Source organism: Ranitomeya imitator, chromosome 1 (genome assembly GCF_032444005.1).
Source record: "Ranitomeya imitator isolate aRanImi1 chromosome 1, aRanImi1.pri, whole genome shotgun sequence".
NCBI classification, from domain to species: Eukaryota; Metazoa; Chordata; class Amphibia; order Anura; family Dendrobatidae; genus Ranitomeya; species Ranitomeya imitator.
The window spans coordinates 247824172-247849693 of NC_091282.1; positions in this window are offsets into that span (position 1 = coordinate 247824172).

Consider the following 25522-nt stretch of genomic DNA (forward strand, 5'->3'; position numbering starts at 1 on the left):
ACAATCTTGCGTTGAAATCTCTTGTCAATTTTTCTTTTCCGTCCACATCTAGGGAGGTTAGCCACAGTGCCATGGGCTTTAAACTTCTTGATGACACTGCGCACGGTAGACACAGGAACATTCAGGTCTTTGGAGATGGACTTGTAACAGCCTTGAGATTGCTCATGCTTCCTCACAATTTGGTTTCTCAAGTCCTCAGACAGTTCTTTGGTCTTCTTTCTTTTCTCCATGCTCAATGTGGTACTGTGATAGAAATATTTATATCATGTAGGTCTCACTTGCATGTATACTCCTCTATAATCATATGTACTCATATAAATGCAAATATATCTATATACACTATAATCAATTGCTTAAAATGGCTGACATAAACTGATATAAGCCAGACAGACTGTTAGGTGATTTCCACCCAAAAAAGCGGAAGAACTCCAGATGTCTTAAGTGCTGATGAGATGTCTCAACTTTGTCCTAAATGCCGAGAGCTACATTTTAGTTGCTTAATCAGCAATCATATGTGCATTAATCACAATATTCCATATATATTCAGATAACCAATAACAGAGGAGCTAGACAATATGGTAATTAAGTAACCACCCCTAGCCACTCCTTTCTATATGCAATTATAAAACTATGTATACACAATAAAGTGTCAGTATTGATGGAATGCTTTTCTGTCACAATGGTGTACAGTCCATTCTTGATGGGCGCTCAAAATACTCAGTCTTATTGGGAACGGCCGCAGCACACACAGGGATAAATTTATCCAAACCAAATTTCCATATCAGTACACACAAGGACACAGGACAGAGGTTGAGTCAACTTTAATCCATGTCAACTGGCTGCAAGTGTGATTTAGTTATTGCCAACACCTGTTAGGTGCCACAGGTAAGTTACAAGTGCTGTTAATTACACAAATTAGAGAAGCATCACATGATTTTTCCAACAGTGCCAATACTTTTGTCCACCCCCTTTTATATGTTTGCTTTTTATATCCAATTTGGCTTTAGGACCATTATTTGTGTTTTTTTCATTTAAGACAAATTAAATGAAGATAATAATACCAAATAATTTGTTTGCAATTTTTTTTCAGGAAGAAAATGAGTATTATCTGACAGAATTGCAGGGGTGTCAATACTTTTGGCCATGACTGTGTATCCATCCTGGCTCCCCCATATGTCCATCCTGGTCCCTTGTCCTGACACCCCCCATATATCCATTCTGGCACCCTCCATATATCCATCCTGGCTCCCCCCATATATCCATCCTGGTCCCCTTGTCCTGGTCATCAGGACTATGTGTATTTTACAACGGGGCACTGCGCATTATATGCTGTATCACACCTTGGGATGTACAATTCAAATGTATCCTGATGTCAAAGGTGCGAGTACCATCAGGGTTAGTGAATTTGGAGGATTTTGACATGACTAAGGCATCCCTTACATAAACCACATGAAAAGAAACCCATGGATCCCACCTGAGTATTCTTCCTGCTCCCAGATCTGTCAGGCTCATAGTGGCTCTGGACCAGGATGTCCTTAAGGTTTGCTGATCTCTTAGCCACAAAGGATGGCTGAGCTGGTAGTAAACTCAGTAAAATAGGGTCGACCACGTGGACCTCCCAATGTTTCCAAATGATTTTGGTCAAACCTTTGCACTGGTTGATAAAAGGTACCTGATTAGTGTTGTTCTTGTTGTCAAAGGCAGGTGGGCCATATAACAATTGGTTACATGTGGTATTTTCCGCTCTGAGATAGCCCCATTTTATCGAGCTTTTTCGGTATCCTCTTTGTATAAATCTTCAGGTTAAATCCATAGATTGATTGTCAAAATTCTCCGTAATGGAAATTATTTTGGCTCGAAGAAATTGGCCTATGGGGATTCCACGTATGGTAGAACTAGGATGAGATGAATCGGCTTTGAGGAAGGAATTGGTAGCAGTAGATTTCCTGAAGATGTCCGTTTGTATGCGACCATCCGGACAGGCCAAGATTTTGATGTAGAGAAAATCATATCAAGTGCCATAGCTTGCTTTGTATATGGACACCATTGGATAAATTGAATAAAAAACACACACGAGTCCAAAAAAAAATATTTTTGGGGCCTAGAAATGGCAGCTAGATTTCTGATGCCAATTTTTTTTCCCCAGACAACTAAAAAACACACATCAGTCACAAAAAAAATATTTTTGGGGCCTAGAAATATCAAAGATTGGTTGATGCCAATTATTTATTTATCAGAGTACTAGAAAACACACAGAGGCTTAAACGCCTTTGGCTGTGAAACAACCTCATATCATCAGGCTTCCTCCACTGAACTTTACAGTTCCTTAAATTGCACAATCCGTTAGCCCCTTTTTACCTTGTTTCTTCTAGACTTATTTGCACCCATCAGAGCCTAGTCTATTGACTTTCATCTCATCACTCCAAATCACCCAGTCTACTACTGTCCACTTTTTCTACTTTTTTGCAAACTCGAGCTGAAGCTTCTTATAATGATACTGAAGTCAAGGTTTCTTCACCTTTTTTCAGGCCCCCATTCCAGACTTGTGTGACGTACATCTCAGAGTGGTTGCATAGACATCTGTGATCTCACTATTACAAAGCATACAAGCCACTTCCACTGCCGTGTTTGTTGCACCAGAACTGATAGACCTTGTGATGAACCGACTTGTTGACTTTGATATTTTGAATGGACATCCAACTCTTGGATTCTGAATGGATGGAAGGACGGTGGAAAATGAAATGCTAGGTGAAATCCCAAGAAACAATGAAAACCCTATATTAAGGGTCACCAATGTAACCCAAGAAGAGGTGCGAAACCGGCTAAATAAGATTAAAATAGATAAATCTCTGGGTCCGGTGTTATGGACCTGGTGGTTAGGAGCACCCAGAACGACCTGATGGTTAAACTCACACAGGACAAGCTCTGGGAAGTGGGAGCTCTGCTGACCGCATCCCCTAATCCTATCACACAACTAGAAATAGCCGTTGAGCGTACCTAACACGACCTAGACGCCTCTTCACAGCCTAAGAGCTAACTAGCCCTAAAGATAGAAAAATAAGCCTACCTTGCCTCAGAGAAATTCCCCAAAGGAAAAGGCAGCCCCCCACATATATTGACTGTGAGTTAAGATGAAAGTCACCAACACAGAAATGAAACAGATTTCAGCAAAGGGAGGCCAGACTTACTAAACAGACTGAGGATAGGAAAGGTATCTTTGCGGTCAGCACAAAAAACTACAAAAGACCACGCAGAGTGTGCAAAAAGACCTCCGCACCGACTCACGGTGCGGAGGTGCCACTCTGCATCCCAGAGCTTCCAGCTAGCAAGGAAAAATCATGATAGCCAGCTGGACAAGGAAACAATGAACAAATAATTAACTAGCAGGAACTTAGCTTCTGCTGGAGTAGACAGGTCACCAGAAAGATCCAAGAGCGAACTGAACCAGTACAAGAACATTGACAGCTGGCATGGAGTAACGATCTGAGTGGAGTTAAATAGAGCAGCCAGCCAAAGAATAACCTACGTCACCTGTAGAAGGAAACTCAGAAGCAGCAGCTCCACTCACAGCCACCAGAGGGAGTCCATGGACAGAACTCGCCGAAGTACCATTCATGACCACAGGAGGGAGTTCGATAACAGAATTCACAACAGTCCGGATGGCATACACCCACGAGTACTAAGAGAACTAAGTAATGTAATAGATAAACCATTATTTCTTATTTTTAGGGACTCTATAGCGACGGGGTCTGTTCCGCAGGACTGGCGCATAGCAAATGTGGTGCCAATATTCAAAAAGGGCTCTAAAAGTGAACCTGGAAATTATAGGCCAGTAAGTCTAACCTCTATTGTTGGTAAAATATTTGAAGGGTTTCTGAGGGATGTTATTCTGGATTATCTCAATGAGAATAACTGTTTAACTCCATATCAGCATGGGTTTATGAGAAATCGCTCCTGTCAAACCAATCTAATCAGTTTTTATGAAGAGGTAAGCTATAGGCTGGACCACGGTGAGTCATTGGACGTGGTATATCTCGATTTTTCCAAAGCGTTTGATACCATGCCGCACAAGAGGTTGGTACACAAAATGAGAATGCTTAGTCTGGGGGAAAATATGTTACATGTTACTATGTTACATTTCGTATTCATCCAACTGTCATGGCTCTCAAATTATTCAATTTGGCAATTTTCTTGGCCGAGCGACCGATATCGATGAGCTGGATGGTGCTGTTTCTCTTTTCTTGGGAAATCTTCTTCATGGTGGCTTCTCAACTAGAACCTGTGGCCTTTTACTTCAGAATCAACCTAATAACACGCTGAGCAATTATGGCATGTGACAGGTTGTAATTTTTACTATACAGGAAGAAATAGTTTTTTCCACCACCAGGAGCAGTAGTGGATGGTAAGGTATAACGTCTAAACATCAAAAATTCAAAACATTGTTACCATTTTGCTAATCAGTTTATGTAAATTTGGCTTAATACATTACACCCTCTGTATTGCATATAATATTTTTAGATATTTTTCATTCCCTTTGCCCATCGCTAGATTTGAATGTCAAGACTTTTGCATGTTCAGTCAGGCTCGATAGTTGCCACTTGGGAAGAAGTTGCCTTCTTGACAGTAGTTACTCTGTGCAACATAATGGGTTAGGGTCCTATCGAGGAAAGGTGCACCTAGTCGCGGGTAGTTGGCTCACATGAATTGGTCAATTTATGTGCTAAGTACCTTTATGTTTATAAATATATTCTATATAGCAGTAATGAAGCCCAAATTTCATGTATTCAGTGTTTGAATACATCTTAGCAATTACAGAGTGCTTCTGAATTCTTTTGTTTGTACATAACAGCTTGCACCTGTTCACACTAGCTTTATTCTGTTCGGAGGAGCTGGTCACAATTATTATTTTTTTTATGGTTTCTTTTGTGACTCGTTTATTCAATATAAGGCTAATAGGTAGGATGGACCTACTGTACATCCCTGTAACCTCTCTCTCATTTCCCAATACTTATCGTATTGGGAAATGAACTATATTTGGTATTCCAAAGTGTATTTACTTCTAGCCATAAGAATTTCTTCCCTTCTTGTGTCCTTTTCTCTTACGAATCCTTTTCTGATTCCTCTCCTGGAATTTAGTAGACAATTCACAAGCTCGCTTAAACAAAAATCAGGTAATTAGAACAATTTATTCTCCTTCGGAGGAAGTGTCTCTTTGGTATACCTGCCTTTAGAGGTTTGGGGTGTACAGAGGAGGCATGAAACAGGGAATTCGCCACATTACCATTTCAAAATACATTTGTTTGTAGGAAGCTAAACTTATGTTTATAGGTCTGGATATCCCAAAATTTGATGGAACATTGAATGTATGTACAAGTCAGCTTGATATTATGGTCATTTTAATTCAGCATATCGACTAATTCCTTCAAATCATCCTCAGTATCCTACTAAATCAATAAAATGTTGTCAATAAATCTTGACCAAAGCTGGAAACTTTCAACAGTTTGGTTGATAAAGAAGGATTCCATTTTCAACAGCCCCAAGAACAAATTGGTATATGAGGTTGCAAAAGTGGCTCCCATAGCAGTTCCTTGGTGCTTTCAGTAGCGGGTCTCCTTGAAAAGGAAAAAATAATCAGATCTGATCAGAAACATGCCCATAGATATAAATATTGTTGTTGATTCTAGGCTATCAAGACATTTGAGTAAAGTGTACGGATAATGCCTCTACAGCTATGTTGGCTAACCATATATCCTCTACCAGTTAAATGTTGTCCACTTTATTTAAAACATCACTGCTATCTTTTAAAAAGGGGGCAGTGATTCAATCAATAGTATACTCGCAAAGCAGATCACATAAATTTGCATTGCTAGATACAGTAGAATAGCCTGGAGGATGAGGGGTTTGGATCTCACGTCACCTTGGGTAGCAGATTAAAACAGGGAATGTCACATAAACTACCATTGGTAGATTCAATAGGATGGCCTGTGGAGAGACTAATATACTTGGGATTGATCATTTATTCAATTTTTGTCCCAAGTTGGTTTACATGTCCATTTATTTTTTTCTGTTTGTCTGCTCCATTTAGAACAGATAAACACATTTAGCATCCTGTGCATTCCTGGGTCAAATTGAAGCTTCGGGGCCCCATTGATTGCTGTTTAATTTTAAAACAGAAGAACAAGTTCTGCCTATGAGACTGAAGATGTGTTACATACAATAAAAAAAAATATTCAATGAAGTTTAAAAAAAAAACAAAAAACAAAAATTTGCATATCTTCCAAAGCATGATGCTTATCACACCAGTTGTCAGAATTGCCCTGATGTGCTGCTCAAATATTCAGCAATTATGGTGTATTCACAAAACTAAAATAATACATTGTAATATTTTATTTCACATCCTACATTTTTCAAGTAAAATTGTATTTATGTATTCAGCATGTAGATATGTAAAAAGTGCAATCGAAACATAATAAACCTCCACAGACATAAGTTTGAAATACAGAATTCTACAACTCTCCTTTCTATCTTGTGTTACAAGAGACGATCACGCTAAGTTTTCTATCAGTAAATCACAACATGTAACTGAAAATGTAGGTAACCTTGAAATTATATTAATAGTTTTAATATCAGTCCCAAAAGCATTTCTAATTATAATGGGAAAAAAAATGATAATTAAGCCTAATAACCTCTTTAGCTTCAAGAACAGTAAAATTATACAATCCCTGTGCTTCAATGAATTTCATTGTTTAGCCATAAAAAAGTTTACAGGGCTTGTCCAGGCATATGTTACTGATGACCAATCCCTAGGATAGGTCGTATTAGATCAATGTGAGTTCAAGCCTCGGCACCTTCCCTTATCAGCTGTTTTCAGCTCTGGGGATGGCCAGATGTAAACAGTGAATGGAAATGGAACAGCCCAGCTTCGCGCACTGTGTAGTGGCCGTAGCTGAGAACGTCCAATCAGCTCCTATTCGATTCAAATTCTTCACAAGTGTTGAAAATAATAAATTAATTAACTTCCCCGAATCCAGCACTGTATTCCAACTGCAGCTCCAGTGATTGTGTGATGTCAATGGTAACATCACGTCTACAGTGCTGAAGCCAATGACTGGGCCCAGCGGCTCTGCCCATGTAGATGGGAAGGGCTGAAATGGGGAGTGGCAACAATTTCATTAACATTTGCAACGTGCCTTATGCCAGAAATGTTACTCCAGTCTCTGGAGTTGCATGCTACTGATAAAATGCTCCTAATTCATTAAGTGGCAAATGCTTCTTAATGAATTAGGTGCATCTTATTCCTGCACACCCATCACTAAGATTGGCAAACTATGGGCCTAGTCTCCAGCCCAAACTCCAATATGTATGCCTTTACTGACCCAAATGCACGAGAAAAGTTGACTCCAATATTCTCAAATCCATATAAATAAGTCACGGAAGTTTTGTAACTCTGTCCTGTGGAGCAATGAAACAAAACTTTCACTTTTCAGGCCTATAGCTCAACTGTCTGTCTGAAGGAAGAAGCATGTGAAGCATGGCTGTGGCTTGGCTGAAGCTTGGATGTTCCAACAAGACAATGATCCAAATAATGCTTCACTGTTGACCAAGGCTTGGTGTCAGAAGCCCTGGAAGATTTTGGAGTGACTGTCACAATCACCTGATTTGTTTCAAAAACCTGACCGCCACATCCAAACATAGACTCAGTGTGAACAGGTGCTGAACCTAGAGTCGCCAACTCGTATATAGTTAAGTAAATAAGGCAGCACACTGCAGCGCTAGAACATACAAACTTGAAAAACGAAATTTGAACTGCATTACTGCACTAGAAATATGAAAAATGAGAGCGTTTAGCGCATAAAAATGGCCAATTTTATGTGTACCTGGTAGCCCCTTTACGGCATCTCTCTTATACCAGGTCCTACACTTGCCCTACCTCGCTGAGAATAAACGTCTCCATCTGAATGGGTACATGTGAAACCTCTTCCTAGACTAAAATTCTCTCTCTCTGTGGAGGGGTATCGGACCTGCTGTAATTAAAACACCTGTGGCTAGGAGGCGGAGTGCACGATCAGAAGGCTAGAGAATACATTTCAAAAACCTGACCGGCACATCCAAACATAGACTCAGTGTGAACAGGTGCTGAACCTAGAGTCGCCAACTCGTATATAGTTAAGTAAATAAGGCAGCACACTGCAGCGCTAGAACATACAAACTTGAAAAACGAAATTTGAACTGCATTACTGCACTAGAAATATGAAAAATGAGAGCGTTTAGCGCATAATTTAATCTCAGCGAGGTAGGGCAAGTGTAGGACCTGGTATAAGAGAGATGCCGTAAAGATGACGTCACCGCTGTGCTTTACGGCCGGCCGGCGCTCACAGTCAGTGCGGGAAGCTGAGGCCGGGGGACAGACACCGGAATGTAAGTATGTACTGTTTGTTTGTTTTTTACATTTACAATGATAACCAGGGTAAACATCGGGTTACTAAGCGTGGCCCTGCGCTTAGTAACCCGATGTTTACCCTGGTTACCCGGGGACTTCGGCATCGTTGGTCGCTGGAGAGCTGTCTGTGTGACAGCTCTCCAGCGACCACACAGCGACGAAACAGCGATGCTGCAGCGATCGGCATCGTTGCCTATATCGCTGCAGCGTTGCTTAATGTGATGGTACCTTTACTGCCAAGGCGCTATTCTGTTTTTTACTAGCAATGGATAATTTAGCAAGATAAGAGTGCTGCTTATTCAGATTTTGTTTTATTTGTTACTCCAATTTACCAAGCCAACCTATGCCTAATAATAATAATTTTATTCATATAGCGCCGACATATTCCATAGCACCTTACAATTAAGCGGGATCACATACTGAGAAAATAGGCATTACTGAATAACAGTTACAGGAGGCGTCAGGGCCCTGTTTGCAAGGTTACAATCTATAAGGAAATAGGGGGACACAATAAGTTAGAAGAGCATCATCAGAAATAGGTCATGTGTGTGATTTGTGCAGCGGAAAAATGTAGCATTGCAGATTTCTGTGTCTGCGGCTGCCAGTACTTAAAGGGAACCTGTCACCCCCAAAATCGAAAGTGAGCTAAGCCCACCGGCATCAGGGGCTTATCTACAGCATTCTGGAATGCTGTAGATAAGCCCCCGATGTAACCTGAAAGATGAGAAAAAGAGGTTAGATTATACTCACCTAGGTGGGAGGTCTGATCCGATGGGCGTCGTGGTCCGGTCCGGGGCCTCCCATCTTCATAGAATGATGTCCTCTTCTTGTCTTCACGCTGCGGCTCTGGCGCAGGCGTACTTTGTCTGCCCTGTTGAGGGCAGCGCAAAGTACTGAAGTCAGAGGTGTATCTAGGGTTTCCAGCACCCGGGGCAAGAATTCATTTTGGCGCCCCCCCCCCCCTCCAAGGACATATGTGATTTGCACACCTAGTCATGTACCGATGAGCCACTCTCCCAATGCTCTCAATGTTCAGTGAAAAACTGAGAGAAGCAGAAAGAGAAGCTCGTTGTCACAGGACCAGAGTATGAAAATCGCATATGAGTGAAGTGTCCATGTGACAACTACTGGAACCTGCAGAGCTGAATCCTGACATCGCAGGCTTCTGAATTCTCACAACTAATGCACTGCACACTTCTCCCTTGCCGATGGACAGTCATGTCGGCACAAGCATGTGATTTGTATACCTCTGACCACATTCCGACTAGACGTGCCCGGCCTCACTCAGTCATTTCATTGAGTGAGGCCACACATGTCTAGTCAGCACGTGACCGCATGTATGTAAATCGCCAGCATGAGAGAATCTTGACAGCATGCATTGCGCACTGTGAGAATTCAGAAGTCTGCAGTCACAAAGAATGACTGCAGACTCATCACAAACCTGGACATTCCCTTTAATGCTCCTAACATAAATAAAAACATGAGAATTAGTCAGTATCACAAATAACATTTACATCCAGGTACCTTAAAGATGAATATTGTCTCTGGAGCCGTCCTCCTTCTTTTCTTCATCTTGTCCAGACCCCATGATTAGTTTTCTCATCCACAGCCATCTCTGCAGACTTCCATCTTCTCCGCTCTTTTGCAGAAAATTTCCATATGATGCCCTTAAAGATAGAAGTGTCATTAAAATGCTCCTGAATAAAAAATTGCCCCTCACTATATTGTCTGCACAAAATTTGACCCCCACATTGTCCCTCTTATGGTACATGCTCTTGACCTCTCCTTTCCCTACCAGCCCCCAGAAGTGTCATTAAAATGCTCCTGAATAAAAAATGGCCCCTCACTATATTGTCTGCACAAAATTTGACCCACACATTGTCCCTCTTATGATACATGCTCTTGACCTCTCCTTTCCATACCAGCCCCCTCTTCACACTGTCCTCTCACACTGTATCCCCCTATAGGGCCCGGTATTTATACTGTACTCTCTCATCATACTCCCCCTCCTTGGTATACTGTCCCCTCCTGGCTGAACCCTTACACTGTCCCCCCATGCTACGCCCCATACTCAGTTTCTATTCTGTGCCCATTCACTTTTCTCCCCCCATACTGTCTCCTCACACTATTCCCCTCCCTCCTCATACTGTCTCCTCTCACATCACCCTGATCACCACACTGTCTCATCATGTATTTCCCCCCCTCACTTCCTATACTGCCTGCTCACCTGACTCCCCATACTGTGTCTGCACACTCTGTCCACATACATTTTTCACATCGCTACTCATACTTTGTTTGCATACATTCCCTCGTTCGCTACTCATACTGTCTACACCCATCCCCCATACTGTTTCCTCAGACATGCCCCCATTACCCAGTACTGTTTCCTCACATATGCCCCCATTCTCCCATACTGATTCCTCATACATGCCCCCCATTCCCCCGTACTGTTTCCTCATACATGCCCCCATTCCCCTGTAGTTTCCTCATACATACCCCCATTCCTCTGTACTGTTTCCTCATACATGCCCCCCATTCTCCCATACTGTTTCCTCATACATTCCCCCAATTCCCCAGTACTGTTTCCTCATACATGCCCCCCATTCCCCCGTACTATTTCCTCATACATACCCCCCATTCCCCTGTACTGTTTCCTCATACATGCCCTCCATTCTCCCATACTGTTTCCTCATACATGCCCCCAATTCCCCAGTACTGTTTCTTCATACATGCCCCCCATTCCCCCGTACTATTTCCTCATACATGCCCCCCATTCTCCCATACTGTTTCCTCATACATGCCCCCAATTCCCTAGTACTGTTTCCTCATACATGCCCCCCATTCCCCGTACTATTTCCTCATACATACCCCCCATTCCCCTGTACTGTTTCCTCATACATGCCCCTCATTCCCCCGTATTGTTTCCTCATACATGCCCTCTATTCCCCCGTACTGTTTCCTCATACATACCCCTCATTCCCCTGCACTGTTTCCTCATATATGCCCATCTGCCCCTTTGCTCTTCATTTTCTATCCTCAAATCTCCCCCCACACATTATATCCCCCATCTCCACTCCAAATCTCGCCACACACATTAAATGCCCCATCTCCACTCCAAATCTCACCCCACACATAATGTCCTGATTTCTGCCCCCCTAATGTCCTGATTTCTGCCCCCATAATATCCTGATTTCTGCCCCCATAATGTCTGCCCCTATTATGTCCTCACATTTCTGCCCCCATCCCCCCATATGTTGCTCAGATTTCTCCACCACATGCAACTGCACCCATCCAGTCCCCTGGCCTTGCTTCAGTCCTCACACACAGTCAATTTACTCCCCCTGCTCCCTCCCTATCCTTGTGTTTGTAGCCATATAGCATCCCCGACCCCAACCATCCCTTCCTAGCCCCCATAAATTTCCACCATTAATCTTCAGTGTCTTCAGCTCCAATACCCCACCGTCTGGAGCTGGAGCTCTTACCATCAACCGCAATGCTGCCTGTGCCCTGGATCTTCGCCTCTGAAGAGCCTGCGAGTGACGTCAGCGGCGTGATCATGTGACCTGATCACGCTGCTGGCGCTTCATTGATGCGGAAGTGGCGGCGGTGGTCAGGGCTTAGATCAAGGGTACTAGCGTCGGAAGACGCTAATACATCCTAGGGAACTGATGTGCAGCGCTTTCTCTTAGCCGGCTGTCAATTTGAATAACATGATACCTTGATGTCTGTCAACCAATGTTTTATTCAGTAGAAATCCACGTTTTACTTAATTTTAATCTTAAATGATCCATTTGCAGGACATACATCTTCCTGAGAATCTCCCTGCAGAGCTTATCTTTAATGAAGGAGAGATTACCAGTGTGAGACATGTAATGACTGACAGTCAAGTCTCCTGATCTACTTGTCTCACACTGGTAACTTTCTTTTCCATTTAAAATAAGTTCTGGAGGCAGATTTTCAGAAGATCTATATCCCACCCATAGATCTTAACAGCTCATTTACAGATTAAGAAAAAAGTAGATTTTTCTGGAATAAGACATCGGATCGCAGATATCAAGGTATCATTTCATTCAGCTTCCTATGACCTACATGCCCATATAGACGGTTTAGGAGGGCTGAACCTACTTTCAGATTCCCTTTAATTGCCATATTATTAATTAGGGTAGAAAAACATTGATAAATAATATTTGTAACACAAAGTCACTAGCACATTTTAGGCAGGGCTTATGAAAGATATATTTAAATACAAGTATATATGACACCTGAAAAAGTAGATAATTACTATCAGAATACTGTAGATCCATTTGTAAGGAACGATGTATAACTGTATCCAGCATTACCCGATAAGTGTAGATATGACGAGCTGTTACACCAATGTGGTAAGCACCGACTCTGCTTGTAGTGTAATGAAGCCTACTCCCTGCAATGTATATGAATTCCTGGCCGTTTATATGCGCTTCTCGTCGGTGTGATCCTCCGAAGCATGCACGGACATCTACAAAGCTATAGCGCACCAAATAAGGAAGATTTGCTTAGGTTTTTGTTTTACTCTCGCTGCCGATGCCTTTCAGAGATGTAAACGTGTTAGAAACTAAATATTTGCAGAGTCAAGTGAAACCGCCAGAAGAGATTGGGGAAAAAAGGATTTCATACTGGAGGGGTACAGAGGGATTTCACTGATCTTCATGTGCTTGTAAGTGGAGGTGACTGCATTGGCTGATCTACCACTACTCATACAGGACATAACCTGAATGCTGCACAGAAACATGGGTGTTGCCAATGTATTTCATGTTAGGAAATGTGAAGATGTAAGTACATCAAACAAGGCAGGTTGGAACATGTCGGCTATAATGGAACTGATCTATTATATACGTAATATACATTACAGCCTCTGCTGCTGCAATAATTAAGATACTGCCCAAGGGGTTCAGACAAGCGGCTGACGAGATACGTAATCTACTACGTTGTCTATTGAAAGATTGAAAGAATGGGGTTTACATGTTGGCTGGGCAGTGCTAGAAAGAAAACTATGATAAATATAACTCCTTCTATTGCTATCCATTCCCCTCCTATGTATGAGAAAAAGTTCAGTAGATTACCCCGTCTAGATCAGAAATGTTCAACTCCCTTCCTTAAAGAGGAATGAAATATGAAAGTAGTTGCCATGTGAAAATAATTTATGACTGATATTCAATACAGATGCATTAAAAAATTAATACTGCATATAGATTTTCTTTTAATACTTAGTGATATTTAATGAACAGCATACAATGGCATTTATTATATGCTTCCAGAGGGATTACATACCTGGCATAAACTGCGGTGTGAACATGTACTACTCATTCTGCAGGGCTTTAAATACAGTATTGTTACAATCTTGTAATTCCGGCCCCCATGACCATCATCTCTTTAGAGATACTCTGGAGCTAGCATAACACTAGAGATTTTAGACAACTGAAAAGCTGATTTAAATCAGTCTGTTTTTTTTCTACGGAACACTTTGCATGTCATGACTAAGTATGCCTGATGCTGATTGAAAACAAAAATGTGTTTAAAATTAATCTGACATGTTGGATTTTTGGGGTCATTGATGTGGAAGTTCTTGCGAATACTTGATGCTCATGCCGAAAAACAAAAGTGCATCCCATCAACAGAAGCCCAGACTAGACCACAAATGATATAGAACCAAAGAAAGGAGTGAACTAGTCCCACAAAACATAATAAAACTAAATAATACTTTATCACAGAAAATCATATCCACAAAAACACATAAAACACATAAATCCAGTAAACTGCTGTCATAGCAAATATAGGAGGAAATCAAGAAGGGAACACACCGATAAGCTGGATAGCCTACAGGGGAACTAGTGCATCCACAGGGAAGCACATGGGAATCATGAATGAGTATAAGGTACAAATGCCAGTATATAGTACTTTAGCACATCATCAGTGCTACCAACATGTAAGTCACACACTCATTCCCAAAAAGCTTACCCATAGTGTAAACGGATGGCACGAAAATTGAACTGCATTACTGCACTAGAAATATGAAAAATGAGAGCGTTTAGCGCATAAAAATGGCCAATTTTATGTGTACCTGGTAGACACTTTACGGCATCTCTTTCATATTTATAGTGCAGTAATGCAGTTCAATTTTCGTGTTTCATGTTTGCATGTTTTAGCGCTGCAGTGTGCTGCCTTATTTACTTGACTATATACGAGTTGGCGACTCTGGGTTCAGCACCTGTTCACACTTAGTCTATGTTTGGATGTGAGGGTCAGTTTTTTGAAATGTATTCTTTAGCCTTCTGATCGAGCACTCCGCCTCCTAGCCACAGGTGTTTTCATTACAGCAGGTCCAATAACCCTCCACAGAGAGAGAGAATTTTAGTCTAAGAAGAGGTTTCACAGGTACCCATTCAGATGGAGACATTTATTCTCAGCGAGGAAAGGCAAGTGTAGGACCTGGTATAAGAGAGATGCCGTAAAGTGGCTACCAGGTACACATAAAATTGGCCATTTTTATGCGCTAAACGCTCTCATTTTTCATATTTCCAGTGCAGTAAGGCAGTTCAATTTTCGTGTTTCATGTTTGCATGTTTTAGCGCTGCAGTGTGCTGCCTTATTTACTTGACTATATACGAGTTGGCGACTCTAGGTTCAGCACCTGTTCACACTTAGTCTATGTTTGGATGTGACGGTCAGTTTTTTGAAATGTATTCTTTAGCCTTCTGATCGAGCACTCCGCCTCCTAGCCACAGGTGTTTTAATTACAGCAGGTTCAATACCCCTCCACAGAGAGAGAGAATTTTAGTCTAAGAAGAGGTTTCACAGGTACCCATTCAGATGGAGACATTTATTCTCAGCGAGGAAAGGCAAGTGTAGGACCTGGTATAAGAGAGATGCCGTAAAGTGGCTACCAGGTACACATAAAATTGGCCATTTTTATGCGCTAAACGCTCTCATTTTTCATATTTCCAGTGCAGTAAGGCAGTTCAATTTTCGTGTTTCATGTTTGCATGTTTTAGCGCTGCAGTGTGCTGCCTTATTTACTTGACTATATACGAGTTGGCGTCTCTAGGTTCAGCACCTGTTCACACTTAGTCTATGTTTGGATGTGACGGTCAGTTTTTTGAAATGTATTCTTTAGCCTTCTGATCGAGCACTCCGCCTCCTAGCCACAGGTGTTTTAATTACAGCAGGTTCAATACCAATCCACAGAGAGAGAGAATTTTAGTCTAAGAAGAGGTTTCACAGGTACCCATTCAGATGGAGACATTTATTCTCAGCGAGGAAAGGCAAGTGTAGGTCCTGGTATAAGAGAGATGCCGTAAAGTCGCTACCAGGTACACATAAAATTGGCCATTTTTATGCGCTAAACGCTCTCATTTTTCATATTTCCAGTGCAGTAAGGCAGTTCAATTTTCGTGTTTCATGTTTGCATGTTTTAGCGCTGCAGTGTGCTGCCTTATTTACTTGACTATATACGAGTTGGCGACTCTAGGTTCAGCACCTGTTCACACTTAGTCTATGTTTGGATGTGACGGTCAGTTTTTTGAAATGTATTCTTTAGCCTTCTGATCGAGCACTCCGCCTCCTAGCCACAGGTGTTTTAATTACAGCAGGTTCAATACCCCTCCACAGAGAGAGAGAATTTTAGTCTAAGAAGAGGTTTCACAGGTACCCATTCAGATGGAGATGTTTGTTCTCAGCGAGGAAAGGCAAGTGAAGGACGTGGTATAAGAGAGATGCCGTAAAGTGGCTACCAGGTACACATAAAATTGGCCATTTTTATGAGCTAAATGCTCTCATTTTTCATATTTCTAGTGCAGTAATGCAGTTCAATTTTTGTGTTTCATGTTTGCATGTTTTAGCGCTGCAGTGTGCTGCCTTATTTACTTGAGAGTGCACCATGACGTCACGTTTATGCGACCTCTGCCTGAACAGTCACAGTGCAGAGAGCTGGAAGACGGCGGCGCTGAGGAGTCCGAAGCAGAGCAGCGGCCAGCGTGGAGAGGTATTTCATTTTTTTTTATATTTGGAGCATCTTATGGGGCACATCATATACTGGAGCATTATATATGGGGCCCATTATACACTGGAGCATCATATATGGGCCCAATATACACTGGAGCATCATATATTGGTCCTTTATACACTGGAGCATCATATATGGGGCCCATTATACACTGTAGCATCGTATATCGAGCCCATTATACACTGAAGCATCATATATGGGCCCATCATACACTAGAGCATCGTATATGGGGCCCATTATAAACTGGAGCATCATGTATGAGCCCATTATACACTGGAGCATCATATATGGGCCCATTATACACTGGAGCATCGTATATGGGGCCCATTATAAACTGAAGCATTATATACTGTATGAGCCCATTATACACTGGAGCATCATATATAGGCCCATCATACACTGGAGCATCATATATGGGGCCCATTATGCACTGGAGCATCATATATGGGCCCATCATGCACTGGAGCATCATATACGGGGCACATTATACACTGGAACATCATATATGAGCCCATCATACACTGGATCATAATATATGGGCCCATCATACACCTAAGCATCATACATGGGGGCCCATTATACACTGGAACATCGTATATGGGACCCATTATACACTGAATATAATAAATTTTTGTCACTCAACTCTAGAATGAAAAGGTTTTATTGGGAGTCACTGGTATTTAAACGTTTCGGTCAATATCACTGACCTTCCTCAGTACAATCACTGCTGTACAGGAAAAATATATATGTGGCTCACGCCAAAATGGTAGAAAGTCCTAGGATGGATCCTATTGCTTAACGTTGATCATGAGAGAATAACGTGTCGGTCCTGTCTAAGGCTACGTTCACATTAGCGTTTTGCGGGGCTGTGTTGGGCGCAGCCGCGGCTACGCATGCGTCATGCGCCCCTATATTTAACATGGGGCGCATGGACATGCATTTTCTTGCGTTTTGTGACGCATGCGTCTTTTTTGGCGCAAGCGTCAGGGCGCAGAGGACACAGCAAGTTTCATTTTTTTTGCGTCCAAAAACATGCCAAAAAAGGACGCATGCGTCACAAAACAATGCATTTTGCATGCGTTTTTGTTTGCGTTGTGCGTTGCGTCGCCGACGCAGCACTGCACAACGCAAATGTAAACGTAGCCTAAATCCTCTAAAATATGTGGGGATTCGTTTCCATATTAGTCTGTTGCAGGCAAATTGACTTCATATGTCTGTGAAAAATAGGGACCCTGTGTTATCCTATGCACTGCTCTGATCCATGTAACGGACCAATAGTGTGTTTGCCTCTATTAGTGGTGGATAGCGATGTCGCCTGCCTAGTGGACACCGTTTGCAAAATAATGAAAGCGCTGCACATGGGCAGTAATACACTTCACTGGAATTTTTAGAATGTGGAAGGAAAAATGAGCATTTAACTTTTTTTTTTTCCACAATAAATTACTGTAGACCCAATTTTTTTTTTTATTATTTTCACAAGGGTAACGGGAAAAAAAATGGACCCCAAAATATATTTTACAATTTCCCCTGAGCATGTCGATACCCCATATGTGGGGGGAAACCACTGTTTGGCCGCATGGCACGCCTTGGAAGGAAAGGAGTGCCATTTGACTTTTTGAATGCAAGATTTGCTGGAATAATTAGCGGATGTCATTTCGCGTTTGGAGAGCCCCTGATGTGCTTAAACAGCGGAAACCCCCCCATAAGTGACACGATTATTCAAACTAGACCCCTCAGGGAACATATCTAGATGTGTAATGAGCACCTTGAACTCCCAGGTGCTTCACAGAAGTTTATAACATTGAGCCATGAAAATAAAAAAAAAAAATCACATTTTTCTCACAAAAATGTTATTTAGCAGTTTATGGTTAAAAATGTTATTTAGCTCCCACTCATACTCAGCTTCCATTTCTATGTCATTACAAGAGTCCTATTTCAAACTAGTCACGCGCTGGTACCTCACCCCAGCAAGACTGTCCATGATAGGGGGTCATACCTCCCCAGAATGTTGGAGGGCTTGCGGTCACAGGGGCAATTTGCTCCATATTTTCTGGAGCTGTCCCAAAATTAAATCACTTTGGTCTAAAATCTCTGGTTTGATTGGAGTACTTCTGAATAAAAATTTCATCTTGACTCCTCAGATGGCATTGCTCTCTGTAGGATTAAGTGACACACACTTTCCTCTCAAAGCGTTGGTCATTCATATTCTTTTGGTCACCAAAAATGCCATCGCATACAATTGGAAAAAGCCTAAACCTCCATCATTCCAAGAGATCAAAGATCGTATTGACCTCAATAGAACATACGAGCAAAAATTCGCCCTAAATAATGACAGCCTCAAAAAATGCTCAAAAAAATGGGCTAGTTGGGAAGAAGTTTTCCCGTAGCAATTTTCAGTCGAAATTGTCACAAAGTGAACCGGACTTTGGTCTAATGTGTCTGTAATTCAGGACTGGCCAGTGAGTCCACCCTTCTTTCGTGATCAAATGTATTCTAATTATTCACCTTCCAAACGTTGTTCTATCATTTGACAAATATGGTTACCTGTTGTCGCTTACTTCAAGTGTCTTCTCTCCCCTTTTTCTTCCTATGTTCTCCCCCCCCTCCTTCCAGCCCCCCTCCACTCCCCCTCCCCTCTCCCCTCATCCCCTCTTTCCCTTTTCCCTTCCTGCCCAGTTAATTGTTAAAATCCAATAAAGATTATTTGGAAAAAAAAATAAATATGTTATTTAGCTCAAAATGTTGCACTTTCATAAGGGTAACAGGATAAATTGCACCATACAATTTGTTGCGCAATTTATCCTGAGTAGGCTGATACCCCACATGTAGTCAAAAACTACTTTTGAGGCATAGTGCAAAGTTCAGAAGTGAAGACACTCCATATTGGAGTTCCGATTTTGCTGGACTGGTTTGGGTAAGGGTGCCATGTCACAATGGCAGAGCCTCTGAGGAGCCAGGAAAGTATAAAGGGCATAAGAGACACCATTTACAAACTACACCTCTCAATTAATTCATCTAGGGGTGCAGTGATCTTATTGACACTATAGGTGGGTCACAGAATTTTATACCATTGTGCAGTGAAGAAAAACATTATTACATTTTTACCACCATAATTTTGTTTCAGCCTCAGGTTTACATTTTATCACTAAGAAATGGGTAAAAATGGCACCAAATTGTGTCCCACAATTTCTGCTGAATGTAGAAATACCCTATATATGGCTGTACAGTACTGCCTAGTCATAAGGAGACTTGGGAAGGACTGAGCGCTATTTGCCTCCTGGAGCGCAGATTTTCCTAGAATAGTTTGCGGACTCCATATATAGAGCCCCAAGTACTAGAAGAGCAGGATCACCCTCAAGTGACCCCATTGTGGAAATTATGCACTTTTAGGAATTTATCTACAGGTGTCGAGACAATTTTGACTACATGGGAGTTTTCCAGAAACAAGCAGCAGTGGATGTTGCTCAGTGAAAATTGCAAACTGCCGTAGTGACCAGTACGTTGTAGTGACCAGTCTGTTGTAGTGATCATACATTGTGCACATGTCATGCACCTGTAAATTAGGTGGGCTCTCATCGCTACAGAAATACCAAACATGTGGACGCTAAGGCCATGTTCACACATTGCGTCGGGTCCCTGCGGGTTTTCCCGCAGCGGATTTGATAAATCTGCAGGGCAAACCCGCTGCGGTTATCCCTGCAGATTTATCACGTTTTGTCCTGCGGGTTCCGCTGCGGGATTTTACTCCTACTATTGATGCTGCATATGCAGCAATATGCAGCATCAATAGTAATGTTAAAAATAAAAAAATAATGTTATACTCACCCTCTGACGTCCCGATCTCTTCGGCGCTGCAGCCGGCGGTCCGGTTCCAAAGATGCTGTGCGAGAAGGACCTTCGTGACGTCACGGTCATGTGACCGGTCGTGTGTTGTGCAAAGCAAAAGGTGGCTACTTAGAATATAAGACATAATTTCAGTTGTTTCACACTTTTTTGTTAAGTATATAATTCCACATGTGTTAATTCATAGTTTTGATGCCTTCAGTGTGAATGTACAATTTCCATAGTCATGAAAATACAGAAAAATCTTTAAATGAGAAGGTGTGTCCAAACTTTTGGTCTGTACTATATATATATACTGTATATATATATATATATATATAGCCAGACACACATACATGTGTATATATTACATACGTATATACTCGAGTATAAGCCGACCCGAGTATAAGCCGAGACACCTAATTTTGCCACGAAAAACTGGGTAAGCTTATTGACTCAAGTATAATCCGGGTATGTATTGTCCCCTCATTCCTATCCCAGTATGTGTGGTTCCCCCATCCTGTCCTGCTCTCTGTGGCTCCCCCTGTTGTATGCATGGTTCAGCTCCCCTGTCCCATCTTGTATGCATGGCTCTGCTCCCCACCTCCCATCTTGTATTCATGGCTCTGCTCTCCACCTCCCATCTTGTATGCATGGCTCATCTCCCCCGGTCCCATCTTGTATGCATGGCTCGGCTCCCCCGGTCCCATCTTGCATCTTCCTAGAATAGTTTGCGGACTCCATATATAGAGCCCCAAGTACTAGAAGAGCAGGATCACCCTCAAGTGACCCCATTGTGGAAATTATGCACTTTTAGGAATTTATCTACAGGTGTCGAGACAATTTTGACTACATGGGAGTTTTCCAGAAACAAGCAGCAGTGGATGTTGCTCAGTGAAAATTGCAAACTGCCGTAGTGACCAGTACGTTGTAGTGACCAGTCTGTTGTAGTGATCATACATTGTGCACATGTCATGCACCTGTAAATTAGGTGGGCTCTCATCGCTACAGAAATACCAAACATGTGGACGCTAAGGCCATGTTCACACATTGCGTCGGGTCCCTGCGGGTTTTCCCGCAGCGGATTTGATAAATCTGCAGGGCAAACCCGCTGCGGTTATCCCTGCAGATTTATCACGTTTTGTCCTGCGGGTTCCGCTGCGGGATTTTACTCCTACTATTGATGCTGCATATGCAGCAATATGCAGCATCAATAGTAATGTTAAAAATAAAAAAATAATGTTATACTCACCCTCTGACGTCCCGATCTCTTCGGCGCTGCAGCCGGCGGTCCGGTTCCAAAGATGCTGTGCGAGAAGGACCTTCGTGACGTCACGGTCATGTGACCGCGACGTCACCGCAGGTCCTGGTCGCATAGCAAACCTGAGACCGGACGGCCGCGTGCAGCGCTGAGAGGTGAGTATAGCATTATTTTTTATTTTAATTATTTTTTTAACCACAAATATGGTTCCCGGGGCCTGGAGGAGAGTCTCCTCTCCTCCACCCCGGGTATAACCCGCACATTATCTGCTTACTTCCCGCATGGTGGGCACAGCCCCATGCGGGAAGTAAGCGGATCAATGCATTTCTATGGGTGCAGAATCGCTGCGATTCTGCACAAAAAAGTGACATGCTGCGGGTTATGAACCGCTGCGTTTCTGCGCGTTTTTTCCCGCAGCATGTGCACAGCGGTTTGCGGTTTCCATAGGGTTTACAGGTAACTGTAAACGCAATGGAAACTGCTGCGGACCCGCAGCATCAAAATCGCCGCGGTTCCGCGGTATAAACCGCAACGTGTGCATATAGCCTAATTTTCAAATGGCTGCTTACTCTTCCCAGTACTGCAAGCTCGCTGCTTCAGGATAAACCTGGACTCTGACCTCTCCTTTAAATCACATATCCAAGCCCTTTCCAGTTCATGCCGACTCAAACTCAAAAATATTTCCTGAACCAGTACATTCCTTAATCAAGAATCTGCAAAAACCCTAGTCCATTCACTCATCATCTCCCACCTCGACTACTGCAACCTCCTGTTTTGCGGCCTCCCTTTTAACACTCTCACACCCCTCCAATCTATCATAAGCTTTGCTGCCCGACTAATCCACCTGTCCCCCCTGCTATTCCCTAGCCTCTTCCCCCTGTCAATCCCTTCACTAGCTACCCATTGTCCAGAGATTCCAGTTCAAAATCCTAACAATGGCATACAAAGCCATCCACAAGTCTCCTCCATACTTCTGTGACTTAGTCTCCCGGTACATATCTAAACACAACATCCGATCCTCACAAGATCTCCTTCTTTACTCCCCTCTTATCTCCTCAGCCTACAATTGCATACAAGATTTCTCCCCCTACTCTGGAACTTTTTACCCCAACATATCAGACTCACCTAGCATGGAAACCTTCAGAAGGAACCTGAAGACCTACCTTTTCCAACACACCTACAACCTGTGCACAGACCCCATGTGATCTCCGGACCAATCGGACCCGGTCTCTGTGAACGGACTGTGGCACAGGGGAGCCGATAGGCTATTACATCTGCAGCTAATTGCAGGTGGTGTATGCGCATGTCCGGAACTACTTACCCGGCGCTCCACACTTAGAGTGAATTGAAGTACCGTCAGCGGCCAAACAGGTGACAACAATTAGTTTCTATTTCGTCTCACACATAAAAAGCAGGTCAGGGGGATCTCCTTCACTACCTTCCCCTGACGAAGACGCTCCAGCAGCGTCGATACGCGTGGGGCCTTTATCCCCCTTCCCCCCCCCTTTCTCTATTTGCTTTGGATCCGGTCTTGATCTGCTTTGTTTATTCCAGCCGTATCTAGGTATACATACCTCTACCAGCTTGCTGCATTCTTGCCCCTTAGGTATCTTGGATCTGTTGGATCTCTATGAGGCATCACCTTTTTGGTGGCAGGGGATGCTACATTGTGCTTGGTAAAGTATGGTTCGTTATATTTAGGACAGGCTGTGGCTATACCAGGCATTAACCTGGTTGAATGATATTCTGTATTGGCCACAGGCCTGTGACAGGATTGGGAGACATTGCTCATGTTTTGGGTTCTAATATATATTTGTCTATGTAGGGACGTTGTCGTAATTGGCTGTATTGGAAATTAAAACTAAATACTGTATTGTTATTTGTCTGCCAATCTATATGCTATGTTCCCTGCATAAATTGTACTGTATATTTATATATAGACCCTTGCTATTATATGTGGGGGGCTGAGGATAGGTCTGTTTAGTTTTTAGATGTTTTTAAATGTTTGTTTCTTCCTGTTTTGCCTCTATGTGTGGTGAGGGGTTATTCTAAAATAAAATCTATTATAGTAGGTTGATCCCACTGTGTGCATATTCTTTTCTTTTGTGTTGTGCAAAGCAAAAGGTGGCTACTTAGAATATAAGACATAATTTCATTTGTTTCACACTTTTTTGTTAAGTATATAATTCCACATGTGTTAATTCATAGTTTTGATGCCTTCAGTGTGAATGTACAATTTCCATAGTCATGAAAATACAGAAAAATCTTTAAATGAGAAGGTGTGTCCAAACTTTTGGTCTGTACTATATATATATACTGTATATATATATATATATATATATATATATATATATATATAGCCAGACACACATACATGTGTATATATTACATACGTATATACTCGAGTATAAGCCGACCCGAGTATAAGCCGAGACACCTAATTTTGCCACGAAAAACTGGGTAAGCTTATTGACTCAAGTATAATCCGGGTATGTATTGTCCCCTCATTCCTATCCCAGTATGTGTGGTTCCCCCATCCTGTCCTGCTCTCTGTGGCTCCCCCTGTTGTATGCATGGTTCAGCTCCCCTGTCCCATCTTGTATGCATGGCTCTGCTCCCCACCTCCCATCTTGTGTTCATGGCTCTGCTCTCCACCTCCCATCTTGTATGCATGGCTCGGCTCCCCCGGTCCCATCTTGCATGCATGGCTCTGCTCTCCCCATCCCATCTTGAATGCATGGCTCTGCTCCCCATCCCATCTTGTATGCATGGCTCAGCTCCCCTGGTCCCATCTTGCATGCATGGCTCGGCTCCCCCGGTCCCATCTTGTATGCATGGCTCTGCTCCCCCGTCCCATCTTGTATGCATGGCCCTGCTCCCCCGGTCCCATCTTGTATGCATGGCTCTGCTCCCCCGCCCCATCTTGTATACATGGCTCTGCTTCTCCTGTCCCATTTTGTATGCCTGGCTCTGCTCCCTGGTCCCATCTTGTATGCCTAGCTCTGCTCCCCCGTCCCATCTTGTATGCATGACCCTGCTCCTCCGATCCCATCTTGTATGCATGGCTCAGTTCCCCCGGTCCCATCTTGTATGCATGGCTCAGTTCCCCCGGTCCCATCTTGTATGCATGGCTCTGCTCCCCCTCCCATCTTGTATGCATGGATCTGCTCCCCCATCCCATCTTGTATGTATGGCTCTGCTCCCCTGTCCCATCTTGTATGTATGGCTCTGCACCCCCTGTCCTATCCTTGTATGTATGGCTCTGCTCCACCCTGTCCCATCTTGTATGTATGGCTCTGCACCCCCTGTCCTATCCTTGTAGGTATGTCTCTGCTCCACCCTGTCTCATCTTGTATGCATGGCTCTGCTCCCCCCATCCTATCTTGCAGGCATGGCTCTGCTCCCCTGGTCCCATCTTGTATGTATGGCTCGGCTCCCCCCGTTCCATCTTGTTATGTATGGCTCAGCTCCCTCGGTCCCATCTTGTATGTATGGCTCTGCTCCCCCGGTCCCATCTTGCATGCAGTGGCGTATCCAGGGGGGGCAGCCGGGGCACAACCAACAGGGGGGCGCCAGTAGGCCGCCTGATGCGGCAGTCCAAGGAGGAGGCTCCTCGTCGACGGCATTCTGCCGCCCCCACACCGAGATTCTCCTGTTCTCTGAGCCGGCTGTCAAATTGACAGCCGGCTCAGAGAAAGTGCTGTGCATCAATTCCCAAGGATGTACTAGCGTCTTCCGAAGCTAGTACCCTTGATCTAAGCCCTGACCACCGCCGGCACTTCCGCATCAGTAAAGCGCCAGCAGCGTGATCAAGTCACATGATCACGCTGCAGACGTCAGTCACAGGCTCTTCAGAGGTGAAGATCCAGGGCACAGGCATAATTGCGGTTGGTGGTAAGAGCTCCAGCTCCAGACGGTGGGGTAATGGAGCTGAAGACACCGAAGATTAATGGTGGAAATT